This window comes from Giraffa tippelskirchi, chromosome 10, assembly GCF_054371585.1.
Source record: "Giraffa tippelskirchi isolate mGirTip1 chromosome 10, T2T-mGirTip1v1.2.pri, whole genome shotgun sequence".
NCBI classification, from domain to species: domain Eukaryota; kingdom Metazoa; phylum Chordata; class Mammalia; order Artiodactyla; family Giraffidae; genus Giraffa; species Giraffa tippelskirchi.
Window position 1 is genome coordinate 31,278,679 of NC_137284.1, and position 23,037 is coordinate 31,301,715.

Consider the following 23,037-nt stretch of genomic DNA (forward strand, 5'->3'; position numbering starts at 1 on the left):
CCTTTTCCATTTCCACCCAGCTGTGTCAGAATATCTCATTTTGCTTCAATGAATGGCTGAAGTTCTCGGCTGACAAACAGATTTCATCTCTTGTTCCAAATTTGGTCGATTTATTGTGGCTGCTTGGAACTGTGAATCGGGAAGGATTCTGCAGTCTCATTTGGCCTCAGTAGGAAACAAGTTGTGATCTATTGATAACGCCTGCCAGGAGCAAGGCAAGGGAGGTGAAAGTGATGCATATGAGTTGTTTACCTGATATCCATGGACTGATTTCCTAACCAGGCTCTTAGCTGTCTTACCTCAATTCGTGAAATGGGAGCAGAACTATCCTCACCCTAAGATGTGACCTGTGCTTTGCCAGGATCTCCATCTACTTCATCTTTGAACGGCCTCAATTTAGAACATGTAACAGTATATGGGGAGGGGAAGTTGGGGAGAGGGGCTTACAGCAAGTGCTGCTTGAGTATGTTTTGTCTTGGCATTCCTTCATAATTCAAATAGAGTACAGAAGCTTCATTTGTAGCTTAGGGAATCAGAAGAGAAGATCTGTTTCTGTTCAATTCTTGAGTGCAGGGCTCTGAAATCTTTCCCAAAGGCAGTGCTGTACATCTTACCTTGCTGAAAGTCATGGCAATATAAACAGAAGCTCCAGGGTTCTGAGCTCAGTTTCCTCCCTCATTACTCTTGGAACAGGTTCTGGTAGATTATGAGATCCACAGTGTTTTTCCTAAGTCTTTCCAGAGCTAATTTTGCCTCATCTTTCAATGTTTAACTCAGATGACTCTACCTTAAAAAGGCTCTCCTTCGGTGCCCCGTCAGAAGTCTTCCTTAGCCATTCTCTGTTATACTCTTCTATTTTCTTCATGTCTTGCTTCACTGGCTTGACTTGTTTTTCTCATTGATTTGTTTACTTGTTAAGTGTCTGCCCCTTCATGTTTGCCATGTAAGCCCCATTGTTTTTTTTTTTTTCTTGTTCATAACTGCATCACCTACACCTCTGAAAAGTAAAATAAAAACCAAGACTGAGGCTAGAAATTCCATGCGTGGTCCTCTCTGGTTGAGCGATAGATGTCGTTTCAGTTTTTGCCAGTGGTTTGGACCACCTGGCACAGGTGAGACAATTCTCCCTTGAAGCAGCCTGGCTCTCTGAGGTTTTTTCCAGTCCAAGTGCATCTCTACCCTTGATGATCTTTTCCCACGGTACACACCCAAGGTGTCCTTCCAGCTGGCCTCCAGCCTGGGGTTTCCATCAGATCTGTCAGAAGCTAGCAAAATCAGATTTCTGGTAGTTTCCCATCAGAGAGTGATTTGTAGGCTTTTCACTCGCCACCCCCCTCCCCCAAGCTTCTTGGACCAAACCCAAGAGTTTCATGCTGGCTGGAAGAGCCCAGGTGCCCACCTTCTTCTAGAGTGGCCTTATTAATATACGTCTTTGGCCATATCCCTCCCACCTCCCCTCCAAAATCTCCCATGGCTCTTTGATGCTTATAGATCGAAATATTCAGATTAAGGCATTCAAGGCCTTTCAACTCTCTCTGTGCCTTCTCTTCATTGAAGTCAAGAGTGGATGTTGGTCTGTTCCCTGTGCATGCCTCGGGCATGCTTTCTCCTCCTCTGGTCCTTGCCCAGTATCATTCCTTGGGCCATCTTCCTCGTCTTCCTTATCTTTGGAATGAATGATGCTCCTATGGACCCTCTAGCACTCTGCATTTTTCTGCATTGCTGCACACTGATGCATGATTTTGGAATGCATTTTTACATGTTATCCCAAATAATAAGCCTACATAGTAAGATTTTTACCTGTTATCCTAAATGATAAACCTGAGGATAAGTACTACCTCTATATTTTTGTATCCTTAGTACATGTAGTGGAGTGTCTAGCCCAGAGAACAAAAGAAAGGAATAGAATCACATCTTCATTTTTATCAAAGAGAGGGGAAAGGCTCAGAGCATAAGTGTCTTGCCCAAATCCATGCCACTGTTGCCACAGGAATCAAGATTTGAACACCAAATCTCTTATATTTAAATCACAGGTCACACACACAAAAGTTCAAAGGGACCAGGCAAATTATATAAGCACTAAAGCATGTGGGTGAGATATAACCAGAAATGAGGGGGCCTATGCCTCCAGGAAGAAGGCATCAAACAGCTCAGCTGAAAATAGCCAGGTGGGCATACAGGTCCAGTCTGTGATATGCAGGTTCCACAGAAAGTCTAAATCTGATTTGTGAGTGACATCTCATGAAAGTTTGAATGTTGCCAACTAGTCCTAATTAAAAGTATGCATGATTCAGACATATCTCCTCTGTGAGCCAGATGAGCCCTCAGTCTGCCAGCTGGTGACCTATGATTTTCATCTCCATGAGGCCACCCTGGAGATGGTACCGTGGATCCAGTGGCTCAGACTTTCAGAGCAAGAGACAAGTTCCAATTGCCTTTGTGGCTGAATTATTTAAAGCCCCTGATACTGGGCTGATTTTGGGACCTTTGAGGTGAGTGGGATGATAACCTTGATTCACATGGGTGCTTTGAAGTTGTGTCGACTCCAAATGATGGCTTTCCTTGTCATTGAAACTGACTGAGAACTCCAGTGATGGTCTGCGAATGGGCTTTGCTATGGACAAGGCAGATCAATACAAATTATGAGAGGGGTCCCTGATTGGATTGGCTGGCTGTCAAGAAGATAAAATACTGCAGAACCATTGCAAAAGGGGTCTCTGAATGCCTGGCTCTTTGGAAGTGGGAGGCAATTAACCAAGTTACATACATGGGGTGGGGGTAGTGCTGAGCCTTAGAAAAAGTGATCAGCTCTGTCTTAATAGAGGCACTAAGAGTCAGCAATGGAAGTTTTGGCCATTGACTTGAGCATTCATTTATTATGACAAAATGAGCCAGTATTAACCTTGAGACCCTAATGCAGGGTATCAGCATGTTAATAACAGGCTGTTACATGCTCTTTGTGAATGCTGGGCATGAAAGGTTGCTGTCCTTTCAAATAGAAAGGAAGCAGTGTCTTTTAAATTCATAGGTTATCATGCCTACACACAAATTGGAAATTGGGGAACAGAGGCAGACAGCAAGAAGTCAGCATGGGCTCACATCTCAGTTCCACTTCTCACTGGCCTTATAACTTTGGGTGTGTTGCTGAACCCATTTTCAGTCCCAGATTTATCATTGCTAAAATAAGGGTGACAACTCTTTACTCTCAGATTGATAGGGAGATGATGATTTTATAAACATACTTTGTGACAGTGCCTGGCACAAACTGGATGCTATATCCACGTTTGTTTCGTGTCTCTTCTCAGTTCCCACAGAACTTTACCTGAGTCACTCTGGGGACTTGCTTGGCCTTCTATCTGAATTTTACAGTCTCTTCGTTCATGCATTGTCCTCTATTCGGTGATGACTTCTTTTTGAGCTGAGTTTTCCACTGAGTCACCTGTACATCTTTCACAGGGATTGCCCATAGTTAGGTCTTCAATCTGTGTATCTGGTTTTATGGATTAATGACACAGGAATTGCAGATGCTGGTCTTGTCAGCCTCTTCCATGTCAGTCACTGTTCCATATGCCTCAGGATGAGAAGATGAACCTGCTGGTCCCGGGGTACTGATGCTTTCCTAGATCATCACCTGCTCTAAGCACAGACCGATGACCACTCAGCATGGAAGAAAAAGCTGTAACTTCTATGACTGAGGGTGTGAAGTAGAACCTACGGGTCTTCCTTGAATATTTGACTTCTGCGAAGGACCATGGAGGAACAGAGAGATTTTTCTAGGCAGAAAATGAGCAAGGGCATTCTAGGCAAAAGCATCAACCTGGGCAAAGTTATGAAGGTGTAAAAATATAGGAGGTGTAGCTAGAAAAACAAGAGAACTGGACTTCGTGAATACCTACTATGTGCAGGAGCTTTATATCTGTTATCACATTTCATCCTTTCACTTGTCTTGCTAAGAAAGTATTGTCCTTCCTATTTTAAGGGGGAGGGAAGAAACAGTGATCACATTTAGTAACTTGTTTGGCTTACATGTGAGAAAGTGGCAGGTCTATGTGATGCTAATATTCTCACACCTTGGTGCATGGTAAGGGGCAGGGAGGAACAGGCTAAGGGATTGAAACTTGCTGGCAACTCCCTAATACACTTGCCTCAACATCAGTCCCAAGAGTGAACAGAGTCTGCCTCTTTGAAACTGTACTCTCTTTCAGTTGTGAAAATTTCTAATGAGCTTGAAAAGCGATCCTTGAATCTCCAGAAAGAAGTGGGATTGGGCATGTGTAGAGAGAGATTTGTCTTCAGACGTGAGGTTTGTTTCATTTTGCAAGTTGTAGCCAAATGACTTGAGCTCTTCTCACACTTGGATTTCAGACAACTTTCTGAGATGCATATTATCTGATCTGGGGTGTTTCTGTGCAAAGTGTTTTTATTTTATCAGGTGCATTTCACTCCAGCACGGCCCAAGCTAATCGTCCTGGCGATGCCCTGGGAAATTGGGTTGGCAGTTTGCAGAGGCGCCAGAGGAAGGCGCCTCCACAGGCTGTGTTAGTCCAGGTGCATGGGGGCTCCTGATAGAATGTCTCTGGGGATGAATCTGGGAGGCCTCCTTCTGTCTGATGTAATCGTCTTTTAGATTCTGGGGGCCTCTGGGTTCTGACGGGCTGGCAGGCTGAGCTGTCATGTTATTTGTTTCCTAAGTTGAGTGCCAATCCTAAGTTTGACTTTATTAACTGGGTGTGGACATTTCTTTCAAAAAGGGAGTGTAAATGGATGGGTATTCAGCACACCATATAAAGATAAAAGAGGGGCCACATATGCAGGAGCTTAGACTTTGAGGGTCACACAATTTGAACTTAGGATCCTTCTCCTCCCGTTACTAGTTGTGTGACCATAACAGGGAAGCACAAAACTGATTCCACATTGGATTTGTTTCTTTTTTACCTTAACCTTTGTATTCTATTGCTTTTGCTACAAGTTAAGAATGATGCCTAGGGACTTCCCTGGTGGCCAGTGGTTAAGAATCTGCCTTGCAATGCAGGGGATGTGAGTTCGATCCCTGGTGAGGTAGCTGAGATTCCACATGCTGCAGTGCATCTAAGCCTGCACACCCTAGAGCCTGTGAATCATGACTACAGAAACCTGCACACACTACTGAGCTGCTCCATGGGCTCTGCACAACAAAAGATCCCATGAGCCGCAACTAGTCAAAATAAATATTAAAAAAAAGAATGTTGCCTTTAGACTGAAATATACAGAATAGCCCATTCTGAATGCTCTGACCTTTAAAGGTACAACACTTCTCACTTCATATAGAGATAAAAAGTCGCAGAATAGAGAATGGTGTTTGTCCTGTTGGAGGTTTACGGAACATGGTGACCTGACCTATGTGGACAGCTGCAAGAACAAAGGATTCCCACACCAAGAGTTTGTAACCAACAACCACAGCCCCTTCCCATGTAGTATAACTCCGGTAAGATGGTCTTTTGGGACTCTAGTCCACCATCACCTCGGTTTGCTGGTTTTACAAATAAAGTCACTATTCCTTGCCTCTCGATTTATTGGCCTGCAGTGTGGTGAGTGGTCTGAGCTTGGACTTGGTAATATGACAACAGGATGAGTATATTAACCATTGCACACCTTAGTCTCCTCAACTAGAATGCGGCAATAATAACAGGGTTTCTCCTAGGGTTGTTGTAAAAATTATATAAAATTGTATTGTAAAGCTCTAAGTGTACTTCTGGCATATACCACCCCTACCCTATTGTCCCTGATTGGGAAAGAAGTTAAATAACTTAAGTGATAAGTAACCAAAGTGTTATTTTATACTAAAACAAAGACATACTTTAGGTAGTAGATATCAAAATTTGCACGGCATTTTGAGATTTATAAAAGAAATCTCAAAGAAATTTTAAGCTTCTAGTAGTTGCCTTGAGCTAAGCTTGCAGATCTCTAGAGGGAGACTATTTAGCTATTGTAGAGATCTGGTGGAAAAATTCAAGTACAAATCAGGTCCAGTCTTCCAACCACTGAAGGAAGAGTCTAATCACCAGCCACAGATGCTGTTTACATATTTAAGTGTTCTTTTCCTAGATAGAATGTCAAAATTACCTCTGTGAATAGTTATACAATCACTTCCTTGAATCACAGAATTACAGAGAGCTCAAAGAGAGGTTCTTTATGCCTCAGGCACCTCACTCTACCAGTCATTTGCCATAATGGGTCCAGGATAGTTCTGAAAACAGGTTTCCTGCTTGGCAGGAAAACCAAAGGCCATCATTTCCACAGGTGGTGATAGTTCGGGTGCAAGGTGGCTCCTGGTAGAGCCTCTTTAGGGGCTAAACGTAGGGCTATAGACAATGGAATCTGCAACAATCTTGATGAACACATTGGATTTTCCATAGGATTTATAATGAGATTTTGAGATATTACAGAGTAGGAAGCCATCAGAGGACCTCTTGCTCCCAGAGTGTTAATAGACTGGCCAAATATGGAGACTCAGGAATCTATGTCTCAGTTCATATTTTGGAGCTGGAAGCCTTGGCCAGTCACTCAGTCCTTCTGAACCTCAAGGTAGGTTCTGAACCTCAACCTACCTCTTCTGCAAGGTAGCTGTCGTATTAGTAGCTACCTTGTCTGACTGTGGTGAGGATGAAACAAGAGAAGCATGGAAAGCTCTTAGCATGGAGCTTGGTCCAGAATAAGCTCTCAACAAAAGATAACTCACAACTCCCATCACTGTAGCTACTGTAACCAAGCTGTACAAACATACATGACGGACTGTGACCTTCTACATCTGTAACACACAGTCTATGTTTCTTTCGTGATTCGTGTTGCTTTCTCCCTTGAATCAGTAGGATTTTTATCCCTGTCATATCTCTGCTAAGTCACCTTGAGCACAGTGACCTCAGACAATTTATGGTTGTGTCCTTTCAGCATTCATCTCAGGGTTATGTCTTGGTTCAGATCCTCAGATAAACCTCTTTTGCTACCTACCTCCCCAGCCCTCCCCAAAAAAGAACACTTTGCAGTGATGTTTTCTTTCTATGGTTACTAGTTCTCTTAGTTGGAGCCTATAGACATAACATCTGATGCAACACATTATATTGCAGTCTTTTGAACTTTGGAAAAATACATGTTGAAATGTAAGTGAAATTGACTTCAGCTCTCTGTTTTAATGAGGCTTCCCAGATGGCGCTAGTGGTAAAGAACTCGCCTGCCAATGAAGGAAACATGGGTTGGGAAAATTCCCTGGAGAAGGCAATGGCAACCCACTCCAGTAATCTTGCCTGGAGAATCCCATGGACAGAGGAACCTGGCAGGCTACAGTCCATAGGGTCGCAAAGTTTTAATGGAGTTGGATTTACTTGTATCCGGAACATTTAATCTAAATGTCTGGACATTTTACAAAGAGGAAAAACACACCTCGACCTCCCATGAATAGACAGGGTGTTTATGCTCACCACTGGGGGGCTGTTTGAGCTGCATGACATGCCCCAGATCTGATCTCTGGCTGTCATATCAGTCATCTCTCAGAAGTTTCCTTCCTACTGACAGTATTTTGGGGACGAGCGCACTGTTAGGATGTCTTCCTAACCCCATTACTATTGCAAGAGCGAGCAGTACCTGTCTTGATAGGTGAAAAGGAAGATCCTTGACTCTCTTTTCTGGCCAGAGAACCTCCTTTTTTTTCCCCTTCTTGGAGCCTGGAGAAGACAGGACGGGTTTTAACCCTGTGTTCTTTGTGTAAAGCCCTTCATTTAGAGGAAAAAAAGCCTGCATCTCGACCCTTTTCTGAAACTAGAAAGTCAGTCTCGGATGGGACACATGCAGGTTAGCATTTAGGACTCAGCAATGCCTTTGATGAACCGGTATTGTGGAAAGGGCATGAATTTTAGAACTAGGCAGGTCAAGATTCAGATGCCTGCTCCGCCACTGACTAGATTAGGCAAGTCATTTCTGTAAGCTTGCATTTCCTCACTCGCAAAAGATATCATCCACCTCTCAGGACTGAGAGGATTTAATGCAATCACATATTAAAATCACCTAGCACTGCTTGCTCGGCTCCCACTGAGTGCTAAATAAGAAGAGTCTTTCTTGTTTCTCTTTTTCTTTTGGAAACAAAATACTGCACTGCGTGCCAGGGTAAAGAAATTCTGGTGTGGTTTCAGCTACAGCTGATGTACCTGGGAATGTGATAACCCACCTTTCTGGATGTCAGTGTTCTCATCTTTAAAACAGATATTAGGATATTTGTTAGCATCCTTGATTTGACATTGACCTTCTTTAAGGACATGATCACTTCCTTTCTCCTCTGTTATCCCAGCCTTATTGGAAATGTCCAAGTTGGTTTTCCCTCCTCTGCATATCATTCACAAAACCAAATCAACTCTGCTGCTTAGTTATCTCCATAGTTGAAAAAGAATATTTTAAAATAACATTGTAAAGCAATTATATTCCAATAAAAATAAGTAAATAAAATTAAAGAAAATAAAATTGTTTAAAAAGTGGGTAAATTCTACATGATCAATGGACAAAAATAAAACTAGATCATTACAGAAAAAAATAAAATGATAAAACTGGGTCTTCTGTCCTATGCAGAACAGAATTTTGATTTTACCCAGTTTCTAGCACAGAGTCTTCTGTTATTACCATCTAGTTTTCATGATCCCAGGTCAAATCAGTCCATCCTAAAGCAAATCAATCCTGAATATTCACTGGAAGGACTGATTCTGGAGTTGAAGCTCCAACGCTTTATCCACCTGATGTGAAGAGCTGACTCATTGGAAAAGACCCTGATGCTGGGAAAGACTGAAGGCAGGAAGAGAAGGGGATGACAGAGGATGAGATGGTTGGATGGCATCACCGACTCAATGGACATAAGTTTGAGCAAGCTCCGAGAGTTGGTGATGGACGGGAGGCCTGGTGTGCTGCAGTTCATGGGGTCACAGAGTTGGACATGACTGAGGTACTGATCAATAACAACAAACCATAATCTCATGCCCTCAAATCAGAGATATGCAGTGTCCTCTTGCTTTGCACAGTCTATGTGGATGGTGTGAATACCAAGGTATAGAATGTTTTAACAAGAACCCAGGGTTTGTTTTCCAAAGCTGATCCGAAGTGTTGACTTGCATGATTTGCCATCCCTAGGACAGTGGGTAAGTCACCACCTCCTGAAGCCTCTGTGTCCTCACCAGGAAGATAGGGGCACAAGAAGATAATAGCTTTCGGACCCATCTGTTAAGGCCGCTCAGTAGATTGTAGTAACATGGTATACATAAATGTGGCTTTATGAACTATTTTTATACATTGTGAATTCTCTTTACTCTTCAGAATCTCAGTTTCCTCATCTGGAAAAGGGGTTGATGAGGTCACCCTCAGGGAAGGCGGTTAATGTACCAGCTGGCACAGAGCAGGCACTCAGAGAATATCAGCTTTTAATTATCTGTGTGCAATCTCATGATAGCCTCTCAAGATTGAAATCACATTATAATTCTATTTACACATAAGGAAGGAAAAGTGCTGTGTAAAGGTTATTATAATAGTGCTTATCACTACAATGATTGTTTTTTAATGTTTGGGAGCCAACCAGAGCTAGTTTATACACACTCTTTTCCTCATCTTTAATGACAGTAGCATGGGGCACAACGTATGAAGTCTGCTTATTGGCAATTGACAGTTCATGGAAACCAATGAGAAATGGACAGAGAATCCACTTCTAAGGGATGCTGCCGGCACCCACCAAGGAGGATTCCCTTTCCAGAGCACGTGCTGCCCGTAGGGACTCCTGGCTACTCTGGAGCCCAATCCTTATCAATGTGGTTTCTGCCATTTCCTCCATAAAAAGTAGTATGTGACAAGCCTGCTGGGGCAGGAAATAGTTTTACGCTAATGAGTTTGTGCTTCACTGACGCTTTCCCATTAAAATCATGTTAACTGTGCCCCCCTGTTAATCATCCCCAAATCAGTTTATTAATCAACTCATTTTGGGAAATCGCAATTTAGCCAGAGCTCTCCAGCTCATTAGCATGTTACCAGGATAGAGAAAATAGATGTCACTGAAATCCCTCCTTACATGTTTAGCTCATCAGGGCATGGAGCCTTTGACCCTGTTGGTTTGCTCATTCATTAATTCATTGGATAAAGAATTGTCCACGAAAGGGTCCCATGTGCCTGGCTCTACACTTGAATTAGGGGTAAAAGACAGAAGGCACAGCCTCTGACTCCAAACCATCGGGAAGTTCGGGGGTGAGACTCAGGAGCTAGTATCAGGGGCCTGTCTAGGGTCCTGTAAGCTTTAGACGACCCTTTAACTAGGTACTGTCTCAGGAGCAGCCATTGCCTCTCAAAGTCACTTCCAATTCAGTGGGAACTGGTTAATGAATTTGTGTAGGTAGCTCCGAGACTATCCAGCCCAATATTCATCTTTGTAATAATGAAAATATTAGTAACAATAAGCACGCACGCTCAGTCACTCACTCTTGTCCAATTCTTTGTGACCTCATGGACTGTAGCCCACAAAGCTCCTCTGTCCCTGGGATTTCCCAGGCAAGAATACTGGAGTGGGCTGCCATTTCCTCCTCCAGGGGATCTTCCTGACCCAGGGATCAAACCTGAGTCTCTTGCATCTTCTGCATTGATAGGCAGATTCTTTACCACTGAAGCACCTGGGAAGCCCTTAACAATAAGAGCTTAAATTAACTGAATGATTACTGTGTACTAGGCACTGTATTAAACATTTTCTAAGCAATCACTCAATAATAATAATTTAATAACTCACTTAATCAATAATAATAATTGAGTTAGAAAGTCATTTCATCTTCACTAGAATCCTATAAGGTAAGTACTAATAGTCTCCCCATTTACAGATGAGGAAACTGAGGCAGTTTGGCTCCAGAATCAGATAAGCAAATAAGAACCAGGACAGGAAGTGACTTGCCCCAGGTCACCTAGTAAACAGTGAGAGCAGAACATGGGCCTTCCCTATGGCCAAATTGATACGTACCCTGCTATTTGCTTCCAAAAATTTCTACCTCTGATTCAGGCCACTTCTTCTGAAGGTTCCCTGTAAAATATAATACAGACTCCGTGTCTTGAAGCTATTGTCCAGATCTCAATTTGACTCTATCTCCCTAGCGTTTGGCACAATAATATATCCATACAATTGATATTTACAGATTGTTTACATGAATGCATAAAAATTTAGGGTTTAGTCATTTGCTAACATGAAGATCTGATTCTAGAGAAGCTACAATTTTCAGCTGCATAAATGTGAATTCTTTCTAAACCTCAGTTTTCTCATCTGCAAAATAAATCTGAAAATAACTTCCCAGGGGCACTGTGAGGTTAAATGAAATGAAATTGAAAGTGTCTCGTGACTAGTACTTCACTAGGCCACTGTCAGCAGAAGTCACCCTCCTTATTAACTGGGCTATTTTTGAGTGTCAGGATGGTCCCTCCAAATGGCTCGGAGGCAGCTGGAAGCCAGATGACCTGAAAGCTGTTGGCCTTTCCTTCTGCTCAGGGGGCACCCACAGGGCAGTGCTGGCATTAGCAAGCTTGTCTGCAGATTTTGTGATTTCTCTGGATGCCTTTGCCCACAGGAGATCCAGCCCTGGGCTGGCTGCCCACAGGCCATTAGAGCACATGGGACAGAGAGGAGACAGGAAAAATCTCTATTGCTCCTGGGAACCTTCTTGCCTCAAGTCTTTCTGCAGGAAGAGAAGGGATGATTTGGGGGCTGGGCAAGCCTTGGTCCTGGTGAGCAGTGGGGTCACTTATAGAGTCCACAGCCACTGCCTCAGCTGCCCTGTGTGCCTATTAAACAGCCATCTGAATGGGCCTGTGGTTTACTGTTCTGCAATCATGAAAAATATCAGTAACTGTGAAAAAACAGCACCGCCAGCAACCACAGGGGAAATGGATGGTATCTGAATAGCACTGAGATTAGGAAGGGGGACTCTGGAAGTTGACTTTCTGGGTTCATATCTCAGTCGTTTGCAAGTTCAATGACCTTGGGAAAGTTATGGAGCCTGTCTGTGAGCTAGTTTCCTCATCTTAAAACAGGAATAAGGGGGGAGAGCAGAAGATGGCGGAGGAATAGGACGGGGAGACCACTCTCTCCTCCACAAATTTATCGAAAGAACATCTGAACGCTGACCAAACTTCACAAAACTACTTCTGAAGGCTGGCTGAGGACGTCAGGCTTTCACAAAAACTGCGCATTATCTTCAAAAGAGGTAGGAGAAATTATAAAAGATAAAAAGAGAGACAAAAGAGTTAGGGACGGAGACCCGTCCCGGGGAGGGAGTCGTAAAAGAGGAGGAATTTCCAAGCACCAGGAAACCCTCTCACCGGCGGGTGTGGGGGAGGATTTTTCATCTCGGAGGGCAACGTAACTGGGAGGAAAAAATAAATAAAATCGACAGATTACGTGCCTAAAGCAACTCCCAGCAAAGAACCCCAGACGCTCGCATCATCCGCCACCAGCAAGTGGGGGCTGAATGGAGAGGAGCGGGCGGCATTGCCTAGGGTAAGGACCGGGCCCGAGTGCCCCGAGGGCAATCTGAGGGAGCTAACGTGAGATAGTAACCTAAACTGTGGGACAGCGAGAGAGAGAGAGAACTATCCCGCGAAAAGCCCAACTCTAAGGCACTGCCGGCCCGCTCACAGAACAAAGGACTGAGCGATACCAGAGGAGAGCTAGCCGGCTGCGGACCGCCCCATCCCCCGCCGGACACAGCGGGCAGGCGGGGCCCGCCAGAGCCGGAAAGGGGCAAACTCGGCTCCAGAGAGGGCACCCCCTACCAAACTGCAAACAGGCTCCCAGTTTTTAAGCAAAGACTGCCTGAGATCCCGGAGGGTCGACAGCCGCCGGGAGGGTCGCAGCCAGAGACCAGCTCCCCAGAACCGACACAAAGCACACCGGAGCCGGGCGCGCCCGTAAACCGAGGCGGGGACCAGGGAGGTGATAAGCCGCACCGCCCCAACAGGGGACAGCGCCCTCGCCAAACTCCTGGCCGCCTGGGCAGCTCCGACCGGGAACGGCACAAGCCGCGGGCAAAATCGAGTCTGCGCCTTTGTGGAGTAACCGGGAGCCTGAACCTGAGCGGCTTAGTCCTGGGAAGTGCACGCAGCTCAGGGCCCGCTCCCCGGCCGAGTAACCTGAAGCCTGAGCAGGGTAGACGGGGAAAGCACACACGCCGTGAGCGGGGGCGAACCCAGTGCGGCCGAGACACTGCGAGCTTACCACACACACGCCAGAATTGCAGTGTTCCTTCCTCCCCACAGCACGATTGAACAAGCGAACCTAAAGAGATCACCTCCACCGCTTTGTTGCAGGGCGGAAATTAGATACTGAAGAGATCTCCAAACAGAAGCCAAATAAACAGAGGGAAGTGCTTTGGAAGGGACAGGCCAACAGATTAAGATCCCTGTAGCTAATACCGACTGCATTAAAAAGGACCTACAGATCTTGAAAAGTATAAGCAGGAATAAGGATCTATCTAAAACTGAGCAGATCCCACACTGCTCACAACAGCTCCAGAGAAAGTCCGGGATATATATATTTTTTACTATTATTATTTTTTTTAATTTTTTTTTAATTTTTTTTTTAATTAAAAAAATTTTTTTTTCTCTTCTTTCCTTTTTCTTCAAGTCCTCTATTACACCTTTAACTTTCATTTTCATAACCCACTATTAACTTGCAAAAAAAAAAAAAAAAACCCTATTTTTGAAGCAAACTACATACATATATCTTATACCTTTTGTGTTTTTTTTTTAATGTTTTTTTCCTGTTCTACATTTTTTTACTGTTTCTTTTTTTACTGTTTTACTGTTTTTTTTTTCTTTTTACACTGTTCCCTTTTTTCTTTTTTTTTTTTTTTTTTTTTTAGATTGTAAGTTTTATAAGAGTCTAACCTCTACTCTAGATTTCTAATCTGTGTTTTACATATTTGATATCAACTTTGTACATTTAAGAACCCAATCTTTAGGACCCATTTTTACTCAGGAGTGTGATCACTGGCCTGATCACTCTCTCCCCCTATTGATGCTCTTTCTTCTCCCCCAGGGAACCTCTATCTCCCACCCTCCTCCTTCTCTTCTCAACCCAATTCTGTGAATCTCTGAGGGTGTTCTGGGTACCGGAGAACACTTCAGGAACAGGATACTGCCCAGATCTCTCTCTCCCCTCTTAATTCCTCCCTTTCTACTCATGCTCACCTCTGTTACCTTCCTCCCCCCTCTCTATGTATCTCTGTGAATCACTCTGAGGGTTCCAAACTGTGGAAAGCACAGAGGGAAGTGCTTACTGGCTAGATTGCTCTCTCCACATTTGAATTCCCCTCTTCCCCTCCTGGTCACTTCAACCCACCCCCCCCACCTCATCTCTCCATGTAACTCAGTGAACCTTTCTGGGTATCCCTCACTGTGGAGAATCTTTTCACCATTAACCTAAAAGTTTTATTATTGAGGCTGTATGGAAGGAGAAGTCTTGAGGCTACTGCAAGAATAAGACTGAAAGCCAGGGGAAACATTAATTAATAAGAGACCATCCAATAGCCTCCATAAATTCACTGAAACCAAGCTCCACCCAAGAGATAATAAGTTCCAGAGCAAGACATACCACGCAAATTCTCCAGCAACGCAGGAACATAGACCTGAGCATCAATATACAGGCTGCCCAGAGGCACACCAAATCCATAGACATCTCAAAAATTAATACTGGTCACTCCATTACACTCAAGAGAGCAGAAATCCAGCTCCACCCACCAGAACACCGACACAAGCTCCCCCAACCAGGAAACCTTGACAAGCCACCTGTCCAACCCCAACCGCAGTGAGGAACCTCCACAACAAAGAGGAACTTCATACTACCAGAATACAGAAGGGCCACGCCTAACACAGCAATCTAAACAAGATGAAAAGGCAGAGAAATACTCAGCAAGTAAAGGAAAATGAGAAATGCCCACAAAGCCAAACAAAAGAGGAGGAGATAGGGAATCTATCCGAAAAAGAATTTAGAATAAGGATAATAAAAATGATCCAAAATCTTGAAAGCAAAATGGAGTTACAGATAAATAGCCTGGAGACAAAGATTGAGAAGATGCAAGAAATGTTTATCAAGGACTTAGAAGAAATAAAAAGGAATCAATATAGAATGAATAATGAAATAAAGGAGATAAAAGACACTCTGGAGGGAACCAACAGTAGAATAACGGAGGCAGAAGATAGGATAAGTGAGGTAGAAGATAGAATGATGGAAATAAACGAAGCAGAGAGGAAAAAAGAAAAAAGAATCAAAAGAAATGAGGAAAACCTCCGGGACCTCTGGGACAATATGAAACGCCCCAACATTCGAATCATAGGAGTCCCAGAAGAAGAAGATAAAAGGAAAGGCCATGAAAAAATACTCGAGGAGATAATAGTTGAGAATTTCCCTAAATTGAGGAAAGAAATAGTCACAGAAGTCCAAGAAACCCAGAGAGTTCCAAACAGGATAAACCCAAGGCGAAACACCCCAAGACACATATTAATCAAATTAACAAAGATCAAACACAAAGAACAAATATTAAAAGCAGCAAGGGAAAAACAACAAATAACACACAAGGGGATCCCCATAAGGATAACAGCTGATCTTTCAATAGAAACCCTTCAGGCTAGAAGGGAATGGCAGGACATACTTAAAGTAATGAAAGAGAATAATCTACAACCCAGATTACTGTACCCAGCAAGGATCTCATTCAGATATGAAGGAGAATTCAAAAGCTTTACAGACAAGCAAGAGCTGAGGGAATTCAGCACCACCAAACCAGCTCTCCAGCAAATGCTAAAGGATCTTCTCTAAACAGGAAACACAGAAAGGATGTTTCAACACGAACTCAAAACAACAAAGTAAATGGCAACGGGATCATACTTATCAATAATTACCTTAAATGTAAATGGGTTGAATGCCCCAACCAAAAGGCAAAGGGTTGCTGAATGGATACAAAAACAAGACCCCTATATATGCTGTCTACAAGAGACCCACCTCAAAACTAGGGACACACACAGGCTGAAAGTGAAAGGATGGAAAAACATATTCCATGCAAACGGAGACCAAAAGAAAGCAGGAGTCGCAATACTCATTTCAGATAAAATAGACTTTAAAATAAAGGATGTGAAAAGGGACAAAGAAGGACACTACATAAAGATCAAAGGATCAATTCAAGAAGAAGACGTAACAATCATAAATATATATGCACCCAACATAGGAGCACCACAATATATAAGGCAAATACTAACAAGTATGAAAGGGGAAATTAACAATAACACAATAATAGTGGGAGACTTTAATACTCCACTCACGCATATGGATAGATCAACTAAACAGAAAATTAACAAGGAAACACAAACTTTAAATGATACAATAGACAAATTAGATTTAATTGATATTTACAGGAGTTTCCACCCCAAAACAATCAATTTTACCTTTTTCTCAAGTGCACATGGAACTTTCTCCAGGATAGATCACATCCTGGGCCATAAATCTAGCCTTGGTAAATTCAAAAAAATTGAAATCATCCCAGCCATCTTCTCTGACCACAATGCAGTAAGATTAGACCTCAATTACAGGAAAAAAACTATTAAAAGTTCCAACATATGGAGGCTAAACAACACGCTTCTGAATAACCAACAAATCACAGAAGAAATCAAAAAAGAAATAAAATTATGCATAGAAACGAATGAAAATGAAAACACAACAACCCAAAACCTATGGGACACTGTAAAAGCAATACTAAGGGGAAGGTTCATAGCAATACAGGCGTACCTCAAGAAACAAGAAAAAAATCAAATAAATCAACTAACTCTACACCTAAAGCAACTAGAGAAGGAAGAAATGAAAAACCCCAGGGTCAGTAGAAGGAAAGAAATCTTAAAAATTAGGGCAGAAATAAATGCAAAAGAAACAAAAGAGACCATAGCAAAAATCAACAAAACTAAAAGCTGGTTTTTCGAGAAGATAAACAAAATTGATAAGCCATTAGCCAGACTCATCAAGAAACAAAGGGAGAAGAATCAGATCAACAAAATTAGAAATGAAAATGGAGAGATCACAACAGATTCCACAGAAATACAAAGGATCATAAGAGACTACTACCAACAGCTATATGCCAATAAAATGGACAACTTGGAAGAAATGGACAAATTCTTAGAAAAGTATAACTTTCCAAAACTGAACCAGGAAGAAATAGAAGATCTTAACAGACCCATCACAAGCACGGAAATCGAAAGTGTAATCAGAAATCTTCCAGCAAACAAAAGCCCAGGACCAGACGGCTTCACAGCGGAATTCTACCAAAAATTTAGAGAAGAGCTAACACCTATCCTGCTCAAACTCTTCCAGAAAATTGCAGAAGATGGTAAACTTCCAAACTCATTCTATGAGGCCACCATCACCCTAATTCCAAAACTAGACAAAGATGTCACAAAAAAGGAAAACTACAGGCCAATATCACTGATGAACATAGATGCAAAAATCCTTAATAAAATTCTAGCAAACAGAATCCAACATCATATTAAAAAGATCATACATCATGACCAAGTGGGCTTTATCCCAGGAATGCAAGGTTTTTTTAACATCCGCAAATCAATCAATGTAATACACCACATTAACAAATTGAAAGAAAAAAACCATATGGTTATCTCAATAGATGCAGAAAAAGCCTTTGACAAAATTCAGCATCCATTTATGATTAAAACCCTCCAGAAAGCAGGAATAGAAGGAACATATCTCAACATAATAAAAGCTATATATGACAAACCCACAGCAAACATTATCCTCAATGGTGAAAAATTGAAAGCATTTCCCCTAAAGTCAGGAACAAGGCAAGGATGCCCACTTTCACCACTACTATTCAACATAGTTTTGGAAGTTTTGGCCACAGCAATCAGAGCTGAAAAAGAAATAAAAGGAATACAGATAGGAAAAGAAGAAGTAAAACTCTCACTGTTTGCAGATGACATGATCCTCTACATAGAAAACCCTAAAGACTCTACTAGAAAATTACTAGAGTTGATCAATGAATATAGTAAAGTTGCAGGATATAAAATTAACACACAGAAATCCCTTGCATTCCTATACTCCAATAATGAGAAAACAGAAAGAGAAATTAAGGAAACAATACCATTCACCATTGCATCAAAAAGAATAAAATACTTAGGAATATATCTACCTAAAGAAACAAAAGACTTATATATAGAAAACTATAAAACACTGATGAAAGAAATCAAAGAGGACACAAACAGATGGAGAAATATACCGTGTTCATGGATTGGAAGAATTAATATAGTGGAAATGAGTATTCTACCCAAAGCAACCTACAGATTCAATGCAATCCCTATCAAGCTACCAATGGTATTTTTCACAGAACTAGAACAAATCATCTCACAATTTGTATGGAAATATAAGAAACCTCGAATAGCCAAAGCAATCTTGAGGAAGAAGAATGGAACTGGAGGAATCAACCTGCCTGACTTCAGACTCTACTACAAAGCCACAGTCATCAAGACAGTATGGTACTGGCACAAAGATAGAAATATAGATCAATGGAACAAAATAGAAAGCCCAGAGATAAACCCACGCACATATGGACACCTTATCTTCGACAAAGGAGGCAAGAATATACAATGGAGAAAAGACAACCTCTTTAACAAGTGGTGCTGGGAAAACTGGTCAACCACTTGTAAAAGAATGAAACTAGAACACTTCCTAACACCGTACACAAAAATAAACTCAAAATGGATTAAAGATCTAAACGTAAGACCAGAAACAATAAAACTCCTAGAGGAAAACATAGGCAAAACACTCTCCGACATAAATCACAGCAGGATCCTCCATGACCCACCTCCCAGAATATTGGAAATAAAAGCAAAAATAAACAAATGGGACCTAATTAAAATTAAAAGCTTTTGCACAACAAAGGAAACTATAAACAAGGTGAAAAGACAGCCTTCAGAATGGGAGAAAATAATAGCAAATGAAGCAACAGACAAACAATTAATCTCAAAAATATACAAGCAACTTCTGCAGCTGAATTCCCGAAAAATAAATGACCCAATCAAAAAATGGGCCAAAGAACTAAACAGACATTTCTCCAAAGAAGACATACAGATGGCTAACAAACACATGAAAAGATGCTCAACATCACTCATTATTAGAGAAATGCAAATCAAAACCACAATGAGGTATCATTTCACACCAGTCAGAATGGCTGCTATCCAAAAGTCTACAAGCAATAAATGCTGGAGAGGGTGTGGAGAAAAGGGAACCCTCTTACACTGTTGGTGGGAATGCAAACTAGTACAGCCACTATGGAGAACAGTGTGGAGATTCCTTAAAAAACTGGGAATAGAACTGCCATATGACCCAGCAATCCCACTGCTGGGCATATACACCGAGGAAACCAGAATTGAAAGAGACGCGTGTACCCCAATGTTCATCGCAGCACTGTTTACAATAGCCAGGACATGGAAGCAACCTAGATGTCCATCAGCAGATGAATGGATAAGGAAGCTGTGGTACATATACACAATGGAATATTACTCAGCCATTAAAAAAAATACATTTGAACCGGTTCTACTGAGATGGATGAAACTGGAGCCCATTATACAGAGTGAAGTAAGCCAGAAAGAAAAACAACAATACAGTATACTAATGCATATATATGGAATCTGAAAGATGGTAACGATAACCCTATGTGCGGGACAGAATGAGAGACACAGATGCATGGAACAATTTTATGGACTCTGAGGGAGAAGGTGAGGGTGGGACGTTCTGGGAGAATGGCATTGAGACATGTGTATTGTCATATGTGAAACAGAGCACCATTCCATGTTCGATGCATGTGACAAGGGCTCGGGGCCGGGGCAGTGGGATGATCCAGAGGGATGGGAGGGGGAGGGAGGTGGGTGGGGGGTTCGGGAAGGGGAACACATGTAAACCCATGGCTGATTCTTGTCAATGTATGGCTAAAACTATTACAATATTGTAAAGTAATTAGCCCCCAAGTAAAATAAATAAATTTATAAAAAAAAAAAAAAATAAAAAAAATAAAAAAAAAAAAACAAAAAAAAAACAGGAATAAAAAAGGCCCATGTCTTAAAGATGCTGCAAAGACTAAATGAGTGAGTTCACGTAAAGAACTTTAGAATAGAACAATGCTTGGCACTAAGGAGGAACTCAATATACACAATGTGAGTGACTACTGTTATTATTCTTAAGTTTCTTGCTCCCACCATGGTTGGTGAGGCTGCCCCCAAACTGCACCACTAAATAGCAACAAAAATTCATGGTTAAATAGCTCTGGGGTAGACTCTGACCTTTCGTACCCTGTGTGTCCAGCCTCTGGGGCTGGGCTCTGAGAAATGGAGTGTTCTCTGCCATATCACTAAACAAAGATTTCACAATCATCAGTGATTCCAGCCCTCCAAATGTGAAGTCCTGAGCCCTAAGAGTACTCAGTGTTAGTCATTCAGTCATGTCCGACTCTTTCGTAGCCCACCAAGCTCCTCTGTCCATGGGATTTCCCAGGCAAGAATACTGGAATGTGTAGCCATTCCCTTGTCCAGGGGATCATCCTGACCCAGGGATCGAGCCCAGGTCTCTGGCATTGCAGGTAGATTCTTTACTATCTGAGCCACCATGGAAGCCCCACTCAGGAAGGAGAAAAATACCTGCAACCTGGAAGCCACGAGGCTGCAGTCATTCCCTGTGGTGAGCAATGAGGAACGCAGAATATGAAAAACACAGGATACTGCCCCCAGAGAGCTGAGCTGCATATGAAGGGAATGATTTCAGTGATCCCAGACACTAATATCTTCCCATACATAGAAAAGAGCTAAATTCCTTAACTTGGGATATCTGGTTTTCTTTAATCCACAAAATACCAGCTCCCTGAGCTTGCTCAAACTCATGTCCATCAAGTTGGTGATGTCATCCAATCATCTCATCCTCTCTCATCCCCTTCTCCTCCTGCCTTCAATCTTTCCCAGCATCAGGGTCTTTTCTTTGTTTCCATATCTTGGCTGTTGTAAATAATGCTGTGACAAACATGGGGGTGTGAATATCTTTTCAAATTATGTTTTTCTTTTCTTTGGATAAATACCCAGAAGAAGGATTGCTGGATCATATGGTAGTCCTATTTTTAATTTTTTGAAGAAACTGCTTACTGTTTTCCATAGTGGCTTCACCAAATACATTCCCATCAACAGTGGAAAGGGGTTGTCTTTTCTCCACATCCTCACCAACATTTGTCATTTCTTGCCTTTATGATAATAGCCATGAAGTAACATCGCATTGCAGATTTGATATGCATTTCTCTGATGATTATTGCTGTTAAGCATTTTTTCATCTACCTATGGGCCATTTATATGACTTCTTTCTGTTCATATCTTCTTAAATTGGATGATTAACTCATTTGCACCTTTTTCTTTCTTAATGTAAGAATTCATGGTATAAATTCATTTCTAGGTGTCTCTTTAGTGGAACGACCCAAATACCGATATCTTAGTGTTTTTGTCATTATCTAGTTCTAAATATTGTCTAGTTTCCATCATGTTTCCTTCTCTGACTCATAATTTATCTAACAGTGTGTTCTAACATGTCCTAAAGTATAGTATTTTTTTAGCTATTTTTTTTAATTTTTAAAATTTATTTATTTTTTAACTGAAGGATAATTGCTTTACATAATTTTGCAGAATTCTGCAAATTCTTTACAGATTTTCATGTGTTGGCTCTTCACATTAGTTGACCCAAGTATTGGTGCTTCAACTTCAGCATTAGTCCTTCCAATGAATACTCAGGACTGGTTGCCTTTAGGATGGACTGGTTTGATCTCCTTGCAGTCCAAGGGAGTCTCTTTGCTTTCTTCCATAAAGGTGGTGTCATCTGCATATCATCATGCGAAATGCCAGGCTGGATGAAGCAGAGCTGGAATCAAGATTGCTGGGAGAAATAACCTCAGACACACAGATGACACCACCCTTATGGCAGAAAGTGAAACAGAACTAAAGGGCCTCCTGATGAAAGTGAAAGAGGAGAGTGAAAAAGCTGGCTTAAAACTCAACATTCAGGAAACTAAGATCATGGCATCCAATCCCATCACGTCATGGCAAATAGATGGGGAAACAATGGAAACAGTGAGAGACTTTGTTTTTTTGAGCTCCAAAATCACTGCAGATGGTGACTGCAGCCATTAAATTAAAAGATGCTTGCTCCTTGGAAGAAAAGCTATGGCCAACCTAGACAGCATATTAAAAAGCAGAGACATTACTTTACCAACAAAGGTCTGTCTAGTCAAAGCTCTGGTTTTTTCAGTAGTCATGCATGGATGTGAGAGTCGGATCATAAAGAAAGCTGAGCGCCAAAGAGCTGATGCTTTTGAACTGTGGTGTTGGAGAAGACTCTTGAGAGTCCCTTGGACTGAAAGGAGATCCAACCAGTCCATCCTAAAGGAGATCAGTTCTGAATATTCATTGGAAGGACTGATGCTGAAGCTGAAACTCCAATACTTTGGCCACCTGATGCAAAGGACTGATTCATTGGAAAATACCCTGATGCTGGGAAAGATTGAAGGCAGGAGGAGAATGGGATGACAGAGGATGAGATGGATGACAGAGGATGAGATGGACATGAGTTTGAGAAGCTCCGGGAGTGGGTGATGAACAGGGAAGCCTGGCGTACTGCAGTCCATGGAGTCGCAAAGGGTCAGACATGACTGAGTGATTGAACTGAATTGATCTGCATATCTGAGATTATTGATGTTTCTCCCGGCAATCTTGATTCCAGCTTGTGCTTCACCCAGCTGAGCATTTTGTATGATATACTCTGCATATAAGTCAAATCAGCAGGGTAACAGTATACAGCCTTGACGTACTCCTTTCCCAATTTGGAACCAGTCTGTTGTTTCATGTCTGGTTCTAACTGTTGCTTCTTGACCTCCATGCAGATTTCTCAGGAGGCAGGTAAGGTCGACTGGTATTCCTATCTCTTTAAGAATTTTC